Source organism: Symphalangus syndactylus, chromosome 2 (assembly GCF_028878055.3).
Source record: "Symphalangus syndactylus isolate Jambi chromosome 2, NHGRI_mSymSyn1-v2.1_pri, whole genome shotgun sequence".
NCBI classification, from domain to species: Eukaryota; Metazoa; Chordata; class Mammalia; order Primates; family Hylobatidae; genus Symphalangus; species Symphalangus syndactylus.
In genome coordinates this window covers 40,422,598-40,435,068 of record NC_072424.2, presented here as the reverse complement: position 1 = coordinate 40,435,068, position 12,471 = coordinate 40,422,598, and the positions used below count along the sequence as shown (strand labels likewise).

General features: G+C 36.2%; 1 protein-coding gene across 31 annotated transcripts in view; it reads left to right on the top strand.

The window, feature by feature from the left end:
• The window catches only part of R3HCC1L (R3H domain and coiled-coil containing 1 like), a 105,485-nt gene that overhangs the window by 50,162 nt on the left and 42,852 nt on the right, over window positions 1-12,471 (top strand). For 15 of the 31 annotated variants that reach the window (XM_063629021.1, XM_063629007.1, XM_063628976.1 and 12 more), the window contains one exon: window positions 9,181-9,297. The exons of the other annotated variants lie outside the window; for them this stretch is intronic. The gene's annotated coding sequence lies outside the window, so the exon portion shown is untranslated. The remainder of the gene's footprint in view (window positions 1-9,180; window positions 9,298-12,471) is intronic. 31 annotated transcript variants of the gene reach the window in all.

The following is a 12,471-nucleotide window of genomic DNA, read 5'->3' as shown; positions in this document are numbered from 1 at the left end:
AATGCTTGGGACCAGAAGTGTTTTCAATTTTGATTTTTTTTTTGATTTTTGAATATTTGCATTATATTTAACAATTGAGCATCCCTAACCTGAAAATCTGAAATCTGAAATGCTCCAATGTGCATTTCCTTTGAGTGTCATGTCGGTGCTCAGAATGTTTTGGACTTTGGAGCATTTTGGATTGCAGATTTTCACATTAGGGTATATCAGCCATATAAAGTTTTTATAATCTAAGAAACAGTCATAATCTTAGGTCTCTTAATCATTTCTCATAATTGGATTATGTTTACATATTTCTCATTTGTAAAAAGGGCTAGTAATGTAAAAATACAGAGTATCATTTGTTTGATGGTGGCAGGATATTATGGTTTACAAGAATGAAGTAGGTTTTGGATGGGGGGCTTAAATCTGGCTCTGGTTTAATTTTGCTGTTATCATTAGTTTCCACATAAGGTCTCTTTCTATAAATAGATATGTATCATATATACAAATTGAGAAAGGTTTGCTTTAGTGGGAAAATAGCTACTGAGTTGAGTCAAAGAGATAAGATGTAACAATTTTTTTTTTTTTTTTTAAGAGATAAGGTCTTCTTCTGTTCTCCAGGATGGAGTACATTGGTGTGGTCTTAGTTCAGTGTAACCTCAAACTCCTGGGCTTAGGTGATCCTCCTACCTCAGCCTCCTAAGTAGGTAGGACTACAGATGTGCACCACCATGCCCAGCTAATTAAAAAAAAATTTTTTTTATACAGAGTCTCACTATGTTGCCCAGGCTGGTCTCGAACTCCTGGACTTAAGTGATCCTCCCACCTTGGCCTCCCAGAAGTCCCGGGGTTACAGGCAGGATCCACTGTACCTGGCCAAAGGAATTCTTAATGTTATTCAAGAATACACATACCTTATACACACACACACACACACACACACACACACACACAAGCTCAAATTAAGGAGAATCATCTGAATTGATACTGCTTTGTGCCAGGCACATTTGCTTTTGTGCTCATTTATTTAACAAACATCTTATTGAATGCCGTATGTGCCAGGAATGGTGCTGGGTATTTAGAAACTAAAAATGATAAGGTATTTCTTGCTTTCAAGGAGCTGTAGGTATGATTGTTAGTCAGGCAAGCTTACAGTTTGGTATGGCAGCAGAGCGCAGGATACCCAGCCCGCATTTACTCAAGGAATATTTATTGCAAGCTAAAATAATACAAGTATTCAGTAGCATTCAGAGATCATTTAGAACTACATCTCAAAAGGAACAGTCCTAAGTCATCCTTGGCAAGTAAGTCTTCAAATGGCAATGGAGAGTCCTGTGTTTGGATCCATTATAGGATAGGCTCAGTGTAATGTTAAATAAGGCTAGACCCTTGAAAACTTCCTTATCAGCTTTGTTGACCTGGTGTTCCTTTGGCTTTTCATTTCTCTGCCTCAGTTATGTCTTTCAGAGTAGCTTTTGGAGAGGTTAAAGAAGGCAATTAGGGCTTCTCATCTCCTAACATTAAGTAATTGATAGAGTTATTTCTGTATTTTTTCCTATAAGATTGTTAAAAGATATTTAAGCGGGCAGTACTAACCACACTGATATATTCATATTGCCATAGGCATTTATGAGCATAGACATTGGTCTCAGAGTATCTAGATTAGATTAGAGGATCTAGATAATCCTCTGTCATATTCTAGTCCTTTGGCCTTGATGGACAAAATTTAACACCCTCGTTGTCTTGGTTTTATCATTGGTAGAACTGGACTAGTAATAATTCTACTTCATAGGGTTGTTGGGAGAATCAAATGAAATGTTACTATTTCGAACATAAAATAGTCAAGTGAGTTATTTGTCAGGTGAGCAAATAAGATCTGGTAAGTGGCCAAAATAAATACAAAGTTCATGTATTAAAGTTCATATATTTTGCTCAATTAGAAAACACCTCAGATCCGTACTTAGAGGCCTTTTATTGTTACTTTGTATGTAATTTGGACACTGGAATTTGCAGTGCCCTTTAGGTTGAGAGAAATAGAAATGCCTAGAGTAGCAATAAGTGACAGATGGTGAAGAGAAAGAAACAATAGAAATCAGGTACTCTACTAAAAAAAAAAAATAAAAAAATAGTGATCTAGAGGTTGTAGTACAGCTGTGCATTGCATATGGGGTGAGGACAGCATTTCACAATGAAGAAGGCCTTGAGGCATCACCTTATCATGGCACAGTTTGGCAGTTTGAACAGAACTGTTTGACTTCTCATTCTGCTTTCTACTAGTGATTCTGTTTCTTGCATACCTTTTAGTAAGGTCTATCTGTGTAAGGTCTCTCAGTGAGTGTCTACCTGGGTTAAAAAGCTTATTTCTCTTTAGTCCAGATATGTTAAAGAGAAGACCTGTAGAGTAATTTCTTTCACTATAGACTTCAATTTTAGAAACTATTGTCTTATTCTTTTAACTTAAATTGTAATATATATTTTGTATAACCTGGTTTGAATAGAAGTAAAAATGAATCTCCAAGCAGATACAGGAATTATTTTGTGTTTTCAAGTGTGAAATATATCGTTGTATTATAATAACTAGTGCAAATGCATTTACGGAAGGATGCATTAAGAAAACTACAGCAGAATCAGTTGTGGTTCATTAGCAGATTTTATGGTTTTTAAAATATGAAGCCATTTCTCTGCTGTCCAAGTATAATTTTTTATGTTATTATATCACACACAAGTGCCTCTGTGCTGTGTTTGTGTTGAATCTCTTTTAAGTGAAGCGCCTGTGCAGGAGAAGGACATTTCTTGGTTTCTTATTTGCAAATGCAGTTGACCCTTAGTATCCCTGGAGAACTGGTTCCAAGACTTTCCTTGGATACCACAATTTGAGGATGTTCAAGTCTCTGATATAAAATGGCAGTATTTGTATATAACCTATGTACATCCTCCTTTTTACTTTATATCATCTCTAGATTACTTATAATACCTAATACAATATAAATGCTAGATAAATATTTGTTAGACTTTATTGTTTAGGGAATAATAACGAGGAAAATCTGTGCATGTTCAGTACAGACACAATTTTTTTTAACTGAATATTTTCCATCTGTGGGTTGGTTGAATCCATAGATATGGAACCCATGGATATGGAGGGCCAGTTGTACTATACTTGTGATTGACATTGGAAGTGGGAAGACCTTGAAAGTGTGGAAAGGATTGGGTATATTTTTTATTTTATTATTTTATTATTCTAATTTTATTCTGCCAAAGAATCTTCCAATTTTTTACTCACGTTTTCTCTTTTACCTTGCTCTACAACCAGAATTACAAATTATTTGAAACAGAAAATATTTTCTGTGCCTGTTGTATACTTTTCTGACATTGAATATGCTGTTTAGAATAGTATTTTAAAACTTTTATTCAAGTGAAATCAACTTAGTGAATAAATAGATTTTAAATTATAAGAATTTTAAAAGCCTTAAATTGTAAAAAGTGAAGAAGAATTCTAGATTAAAAGTAATAGTAGTGCATATATTAAGGGTAAGTATTTTATGGACTTTTTTATTATTATACTTTAAGTTCTACAGTACATGTGCACAACCTGCAGGTTTGATACATAGGTATGCATGTGCCATGTTGGTTTGCTGCACCCATCAACTTATCATTTACATTAGGTATTTCACCTAATGCTATCCCTCCCCCAGTCCCCCACCCCCCGACAGGCCCCAGTGTGTGATGTTCCCCGCCCTGTGTCCAGGTGATCTCATTGTTCAGTTCCTACCTGTGAGTGAGAACATGTGGTGTTTGGTTTTCTGTCCTTGTGATAGTTTGCTGAGAACGATGGTTTCCAGCTTCATCCATGTCCCCACAAAGGACATGAACTCATCCTTTTTTCGGCTGCATAGTATTCCATGGTGTATATGTGCCACATTTCCTTAATCCAGTTTATCATTGATGGACATTTGGGTTGGTTCCAAGTCTTTGCTATTGTGAATAGTGCTGCATTAAACATGTGTGCATGTGTCTTTATAGTAGCATGATTTATAATCCTTTGGGTATATAACCAGTAATGGGATCACTGGGTGAAATGGTAATTCTAGTTCTAGATCCTTGAGAAATCGCCACACCGTCTTCCACAATGGTTGAACCAATTTACACTCCCACCAACAGTGTAAAAGTGTTCTATTTCTCCACATCCTCTCCAGCATCTGTTGTTTCCTGACTTTTTAATGATTGCCATTCTGACTGGCGTGAGATGGTATCTCATTGTGGTTTTGATTTGCGTTTCTCTGATGACCAGTGATGATGAGCATTTTTTCATGTGTGTTGGCTGCATAGATGTCTTCTTTTGAGAAGTGTCTGTTCATATCCTTTGCCCACTTTTTGATGGGGTTGTTTGTTTTTTTCTTGTAAATTTGTTTCAGTTCTTTTTAGATTCTGGATATTAGCCCTTTGTCAGATGGGTAGATTGCAAAAATTTTCTCCCATTCTGTAGGTTGCCTGTTCACTCTGATGGTAGTTTCTTTTGCTGTGCAGAAGCTCTTTAGTTTAATCAGATCCCATTTGTCAATTTTGGCTTTTGTTGCCATTGCTTTTGGTGTTTTAATCATGAAGTCCTTGCCCGTGCATATGTCCTGAATGGTATTGCCTAGGTTTTCTCCTAGGGTTTTTATGGTTTTAGGTTTAACATTTAAGTCTTTAATCCATCTTGAATCAATTTTTGTATAAGGTGTAAGGTAAGGATGGAGTCTCACTCTATTGCCCAGGCTGGAGTGCAGTGGCATGATCTCAGCTCACTGCAACCTCTGCCTCGCGGGTTCAAGCAATTCTTCTGCTTCAGCCTTCCAAGTAGCTGGGATTACAGGCACCCGCCACCACGCCCGGCTAATTTTTGTACTTGCAGTAGAGACGGGGCTTCACCATGTTGGCCAGGCTGGTCTTGAACTCCTGACCTCAGGTGATCCACCCGCCTCAGCCTCCCAAAGTGCTGGGATTATAGGTGTGAGTCACTGTACCCAGCCTGGACTTTTTTTTTAAGTCACATATGTGTATGAGTCTGTTTACTATGTTATTATATGAAATGCTTTTCATACTGTGGAATGCAGGAAAAAAATTGGAAAAGCTGGCTTAGGAACCTATGCTTTTAGGTAAGTCATATAAAACTTTAAAAAAAAGGTCTTGGAAATAATATAGAGCAGAAATAAAATAGAAAATAGGAAAATAATAGAAAAAAATTAAAGAAACTAAATAGTTTGGCATTTTGAAGAGATCATAAGATCAATAAAATTGACAAACCCTTAGCTAGGCTAAGGAAAAAGAGAATAGACTCAACTAAAGTCAGAAATGAAAAAGGAGACATTGCAACCGATGCCACAGAAATACAAAGGATCATTAAGTGACTGTTACAAACAATTATATGCCAACATATTGGCTAACCTGAAAGAAACTGATAGATTTCTAGAAACATACCAAGACTGAATAATGAAGAAATAGAAAATCTGAACAGACCCATAAACAGTAAGGAAATTCAGTTGGTAATCAACAATCTCCTAGCAAAGAAAAGCCCAGGACCACATGGCTTCATTGGGGAATTCTACCAAACATTTAAAGGAGAATTGACACCAATTCTTCTTAAACTCTTCCAAAAAATGGAAGAAGAAGGAACACTTCCAGACTCATTTAATGAGGTCAGCATTACCCTGATACCAAAGCCAGAGATACTATAAGAAAACTACAGTCCAATATCTCTGATGAATATTGTAAAAATCTTCAACAAAATACTAGCAAGATGAATTCAATAAGACTTTAAAAGGATCTTACACTATGACCAAGTGGAATTTATCTCTGGGATGCAAGGATGGCTCAACATATGAAAATCAATAAATATAGAATATATACCATATTAACAATTGAGGACAAAAATCACATGATTTCAATTGATTCAGTAAAAGTACTGACAAAACATAATACCTTTTTATGATAAAAACACTCAACAATCTAGGAATAGAAGGAAGTTATCTCAACATAATAAAGGTAATATGTGAAAAGCTCACAGCTAACATAATCATTAGTGAAAAATGAAGTTTTTCCTCCAAGATCAGGAACAAGGCAAGAATGCCCACTCATCACTTTCTTCAACATTGTAATAGAAATCCTAGCTAGAGCAGTTAGACGAGAAAAAGAAATAAAAAGCATCCAAATTGGAAAGGAGGAAGTAAGATTATCCCTAATCACAGATGACTTGGTTTTACATGTACAAAATAAAAAATAAAAAATAAAAAAACTGTAAGAACTGTTAAACCAATTCAGCCAAGTTGCAGGATACAAAATCAACTCTCCAAAATCACTTGTGTTTCTGTGTACTAACAATTAAGGAAATAAAGAAAATCTCATTTACAGTAGCATCAAAAAGAATAAAATGTACAAGAGTAAACTTAATCAAGAGGAGAAAGACTACATTGAAAACTATAAAACATTGCTGAAAGAAATTAAGGATACAAAAATGTGGAAAGACATACATTTGGTATTATTGTGCTGAAACTAAAGCCAGACAAATACTACTGATTGAGCATCTCTACTCCAAAAATGCAAAATTCAGAATGCTCCAATGAGCATTTCCCTTGTGTGTGACCTTTGAGCACTGTCAGCACACAAAAAGTTTTGGATTTTGGAGCATTTTGGATTTAGGATTCTTGTATTAGGGCTGCTCAATCTGTACAAGAAGACCAATATTCCTGATGAATATTGATGCAATACTGTTGTGGATTGGAAGACTTAATATTGTTAAAATGTCCATACTGTTCAATCTACAGAGTCAGAACAATCTCTTTCAAAATCCTTACAGCGTTTTTTTTTGTAGAAACAGATAAAACCATCCTAAAATTCATATGGAATCTCAAAGGAGCCCAAATAGCCAAAGCAGTCTTGAGAAAGAAGAACAAAGCTGGAGGCCTCACACTTCCTGATTCCATAGCATATTACAAAGCTATAGTGATCAAAACAGTGTGGTATTGGCATACAAACAGACATATAGACCAATAGCAAAGACTGGAGAGCCCAGAAATAAACCCACATATAGTCAAATGATCTTTGATGAGCATACCAAGACTACACAATGGAAAAAAGGATAGTTTCTTCAACAAATCGTGTTGGGAAAACTGGATATCCACATGCAAAAGAATGAGGTGTACCATATACAAAATTTAATTAAAAATGGATTAAATATAAGAACTGAGAACCTAGAAAAAAACAGGGGAAAAGCTTCTTGATATTGGAATTAGCAGTGGTTTCTTGCATATGACATCAAAAGCACAAGTAATAAAAACAGCAAAAACATGTACATCCAACTTAAAGAACTAAAAAAGTAAAAAACATACATCCAACTTAAAAGTCTTCTATACAGCAAATAAACAATCGTCAGAGTGTAAACACAGCCTAAGGAATAGGAGAAGATATTTGTAAACCTTATATTAGACAAGGGGTTGATATTGAGAATGTGTAAAGAACTTGACAACTCAGTAACAAATAATCTGAATAAAAAAATGAGCAGAACCCAAATAGAGATTTCTCCAAAGAAGATACATGCATGGCCAGCAGGCATGTGAAAAGATGTTCCACACAACTAATCATTAGGGAGATGCAAATAAAAACCACGATAAGATATTATCTCACACCTGTTAAGATGGCTGCCATCAAAGAAGAAACAGAAAATAACAAGTGTTGACAAGGATGTAGAGGAATGGGAACCCTTGCACACTGTTGATGGGATTGTACAATGGCACAGCTCCTATGGAAAACATACGGAAATTCTTCCTAAAACTAAAAATAGAACTATCATATAAGCCAGCAGTCCCACTATTCCGAGGGAATGAGATTAGATGTTAAAGAGACATCTGCACTCCCATGTTGAGTGCAGCATTATTCACAGTAATCAAGATGTGGAAGCAACCTAAGTATCCATCAGTGGATGAATGGATAAAGAAAATATGGCATGTACCTACAACAGAATATCATCCAACCTTATAAGGAAGAAATTCCTGTCATGCTGCCCCATGGTTGAACCTTCAGGACATTTTGCTATGTGAAATAACCCAACCACAAAAAGTTGAATACTTGCATAATTTCACTAATATGAGATATCTAAAGGAATTAAACTCATAGAAACAGAAACTAGAATGGTGGTTGCCAGGGAAATGAGGAATTGTTCAGTGAATGTAGAGTTTCAGTCATGTCAGATGAAAAAGTTTAGTGATCTGTCATACAACAATGTGCATATAGTTAAAATACTGCGCTATACACTTGAGAATTGTGAAGAGGTAAATTTATGTTCTTTTTTTTTTTTACTACAGAAAATGCACAAAAGGTCTATAAGCATACAAAACAAAATGTTACAGTGGTTTTCTCTGGAAGGAGAATACAGATTTTTAGTTTTTGCCTTTAGGTTTATTGTAAAGTCCTTTTGTATTAAAATACAAAAAAAAACCCTTTTTTTGTTAGCTTTATACTATTAAAACTTTTCCTAAAAGTAGATTGTACCTTCCATTGTAGACCTTTGAGCCATCTATTATTTTTAAAACTGTACCCTGTTAAACCCCATCTTTTTTTACTTGCAGACCTCATTCTTCAAGTAGCCTGTAGTGGCCAAGAAAATTAACTTTGTATCTAGTTTTGTCATCAGAACACTGAGCACTGTATAAAAATTCATCAATAAATATTAGCCTCTATATCCATAAAGTCAGCCAGTACTCCAAAGCTGTATACTGGCTATTGTTAAAGAAGCAGAGTTTATTTAAATATGTGTTCCTTAGACTGAATTCAAATAACTGGAGAACTGATTTTGTACAGGCTTTAATACTGAACTTTGCTAAGTCAAGAATAGCTTTAAGGAAGATTTTGAATATGTGACATTTATTTATGTATAAATACTGAGTCTCAAGGTGCTTTAAGTGTCATGTGGTGAATAATAGAGGAGTGCAAAATATTATATTCTACTTAGTACTACCCTTGCATTTCTTTTTTTTTTTTTTTTTTTTGTGAGACGGAGTCTCGCTCTGTCGCCCAGGCTGGAGTGCAGTGGCGCAATCTCGGCTCACTGCAAGCTCCGCCTCCCGGGTTCACGCCATTCTCCTGCCTCAGCCTCTCCGAGGAGCTGGGACTACAGGCGCCCGCCACCATGCCCGGCTAATTTTTTGTATTTTTTTTTTTTTTTAGTGGAGACGGGGTTTCACCGTGGTCTCGATCTCCTGACCTCGTGATCCGCCCGCCTCGGCCTTCCAAAGTGCTGGGATTACAAGCGTCAGCCACCGTGCCCGGCCATTTCTAATAAAGGTATGACAAAGCAGGTATTGTTAGAATTTCTAATCTCATAGTTGTTCACTTTTTGTTCCAGGATTTAAAAATTATTTATCTACGCCTTTATTACAGTTAACCCATTCATCTCCCATTTACATCATCAGTTTTCACCTTCCTATTGGATTAGTCTTCCTCCCCTCATACTTGCTTCCTAGACTGTTCCAGTGGGATGTTTATCTCCCCAATTTCATGAAGCCATTCCAGTGTTAACAACAACCCCATCTTACTAAATCCAGTAGAAATTCTCAGTTCGTCCTACTTGACCTTCCAACAGCATTTATCTTATTTTATTTGTATTTATTTATTTATTTGAGATAGGGTCGAAACCCCAACCTGCTGGGTTCAAGTGTTCCTCCACCTCAGCCTCCTGAGTAGCTGGGACTATAAGGCGCATGCTACCATGTCCAACTAATTTTTGTATTTTTTGTAGAGAAAGAGTTTCTCCTGTCTTCCTTTCACATCCCATACAATCAGTCCATCAAGTTTTGTTAGCTTTGCTTTCAGATTCTATGATTAATCTGACCACTTCTTATGACCTCTGCTACCACCCTAGATGTGCTGCAATAACTTCCTAACAGTCAGATCATGTTGAAACCTTCCAGTAATTCCCCAGCACTCTGAAAATAAAATCTGAAGCCCTTGCCATAACCTACCAGCCACTACTCATTCTGGCCCTTACTGTCTTACTGACTTCTCCGCCCCTTCTTTTTTTTCTTGAGACAGGGTCTCACTCTGTCACCCAGGCTGGAGTGCAGTGGCGCAATCTCAGTTCACTGCAACCTCCACCTCCCCGGTTCAAGTGATTCTCCTACCTCAGCCTCCCAAGTAGCTGGGATTACAGGCGTGTGCCACCATGCCTGGCTATTTTTGGTATTTTTAGTAGAGCAGAGGTTTCACCATGTTGGCCTGGCTGGCCTTGAACTCCTGACCTCAGGTGACCTGCCCACCTCGGTCTCCCAAAGTGCTGGGATAACAGATGCGAGCCACCATGCCCGGCCTCTCCACCCCTTCCTATTCTGCTTTCCTGTTACTTCTTGTCCATGCCAAAATTGTCCTGCCTCAGAGTTTTTGCACGTGTTCATTCTTTTTCCTGGATTTCTCTTTTGCCTGATAATTTATGTGTCTCTCTGACTCGATTTAAGCATCAGCTCAGGTGTTAACTCCTCAGATTGGTCTTCCTCACTTTACAACATGATCTTCCCTGTATTTTCTGTATTTCCATCTCTGCTCCATTTTACTCTGTAGCCTTATACATTATAGGATGTGTTTAAATGTTTGTTGATTGATTGATTGTCTTCATCAGTAAGCTCCATGAGGCCAGGAGCTTTGTTCATTACTGTGTTCCCGATGCCTAAGATGGGACTTGGCACATAGTAGTTAATAAATATTTGTGGAATGAATGAATATTTAGTGATATAAATAAATGATACTTATTTAGTGCCAAATGCAGTGCAATGGCATTGTAGATACAAAGACAGAAACTAACTCTACACTGAAGAAGAGAGGCAGATGTGCAAACAAGTAACTATAAAGCAGTATGATAATTGCTTTAATGAAAGTGTATGTATGTAAAGGTGTGTGTATAGTAGAAACTTATAGGAAGGACCTTAGACTATCAAGGAGAGTCATGATGAAGTTACAGAAAAGGTAACCTTTTCTATATAGTAATGAAGTTATAGGAAAGGAAGTTTTGAGGGTGGTAATGGAGCTAAATTATGTAGGATTGTATTTGTTATGCAAAAAAGCTTGTATGTGAAAAACCACTGAAGAATTTTGAACCAGGAAATGAACAGGAGAATCTGATTGGTCTTTTAGAAAGTCACTGGAAGCAGTGTAGAGGTAGGTGAATAGGACTTGGTAATTGATTGAAATACCAGGGATAGTGACTTCCCGGGTTTTGGCTTGAACAACTGGGCTGACAGTGATACTGTTCACCAAACTATGAAGTTGGGGAGAGGAGAGCAGTGAATTTTTTTTTTTAAGAGGATGGCTAGAGTTTAAAAGTGTATAATTATCTTAGTGCCCAGAAATCTTATGATTTACTTGTATCACTTAATATAATTTTTAATACTACACTTAATTACAAACACACTAAATTTGCCTTTAAGGGACTTCCATGCCTTTACAAATTGACATATACACTGCTGAATGGCAGGACCGGGACATCTCTTAGTTTTGGCAGTTTATAAGTAGACCAATGAGAAGAAAGAATACTCTTGATAGTGTAGTGAAACCAAGGAAGTTATTTTTTTTAATATGCAAAGAAATGATTTGAAATGTAGGGCCTTCCACAGTTTCAAACATAATAAAAAGCCTTCATTTTCAGGAAAAAAAAAAAACAAGTTGGGAAAAATGCTTCTAACTTTGTTGGAGCTGACTTTTACCTCTCAGATTGTTATCTAATTGGTTTTGTTTTCTGATTTATGGAACATGAATAGACTTTACTTCTTTGGATCCTTTAAAAAAATCATTATGAACTAAAGTGTTTGTATGCAGATAAGCTTATCTGTACATTCATGGTTTAGTTGATTTCTTGATTTGGTGTGTTCCCATGCTGCTGAAGCCAACAAAACAGAAGTAGAAAAGCAGATTATATTTGTCATGTGGCATTAGGGATATGGCAAGATCTTAGACCAGTGCTAACCCATTAGAATTATTTAATGTGGACTGCAAATGTGAACCACATATGTAATTCTAAATTCTCTAGAAGCTACTTTAAAAAGTACAAAAATAAACAAATGAAGTTAATTTTAATGTTTTATTTAATGCAGTATATCCAAAATAGTATCATTTCAACATATAATCAGTATAAAAATAATGGACATTTTGCATTTTTTTGTATGAAGTCTTTGAAATCCAAGTGTATTTTATATGCACAGCACATCTCAGTTTAGACTAACTACACTTCAAGTGCTTGATAGCTACTTGTGACTAATTGGACAGTGTAGTCCTAGATCATTCTTAAACTAAAGAGTAGAGGTTGCTCAGCATTCTGCAACATTTGAGAGTATCTTTCCAACATCAAGTAATTTATGTGCTGCTTGTTTCATTTTCCTGTCAAGTATATTAAAGAGTTTCTTCTTTTGTCCTCTCATCATTTTCCTGCTTACAGTAATTTTGTCCAATAAATATCTGCTTATCAATATTCAT